General features: G+C 29.0%; 1 protein-coding gene across 1 annotated transcript in view; it reads left to right on the plus strand.

The window, feature by feature from the left end:
- LOC107621217 (probable pectinesterase 29) overlaps nt 1-517 on the plus strand; it is a 4,874-nt gene that overhangs the window by 3,813 nt on the left and 544 nt on the right. The window lies entirely within an intron of this gene.

Here is a 517-nt window from a genome sequence, read left to right on the forward strand (position 1 = left end):
ATATATGAGAAAAGGACAAAAATGTTCCTGACTTTTTGTTCTGTAGACATTTTTGTCTCTGATTATTGAAAAATACTTTTTAAGTCTCTGACCTTCACAAAACTTGGACAGATCAGTTCTTCCGTCCAAATGCCTCCGTTAGGGACTGATCCGTCCATGTTTTGTAAAGGTCAGGGACTTAAAGGTATTTTTTAATGATTAGGGACGAAAATGTCCGCAGAACAAAAGGTCAGGGACCTATTTGTCATTTTCTATATATATATATGTTTATATATAAATACATGTGTTCGTTTATACATTTTTAATATATATTTTATGTGTTTATATTTTAACAATGATTTTGTTAAGTATACAATGACTCAATGAGTTTCGTAAATAATATGAACAATGAACTTTAAAAAAATTGGTCCAATAAAATAAAAAAATACTACATTTCTAACAAAATTACAAGTAGAGAAGGGAGGTTACTGTATACGTAACGAAGTAACGATATTATTCACTAATTCCTTATCTTATC

Source organism: Arachis ipaensis, chromosome B10 (assembly GCF_000816755.2).
Source record: "Arachis ipaensis cultivar K30076 chromosome B10, Araip1.1, whole genome shotgun sequence".
NCBI lineage: Eukaryota > Viridiplantae > Streptophyta > Magnoliopsida > Fabales > Fabaceae > Arachis > Arachis ipaensis.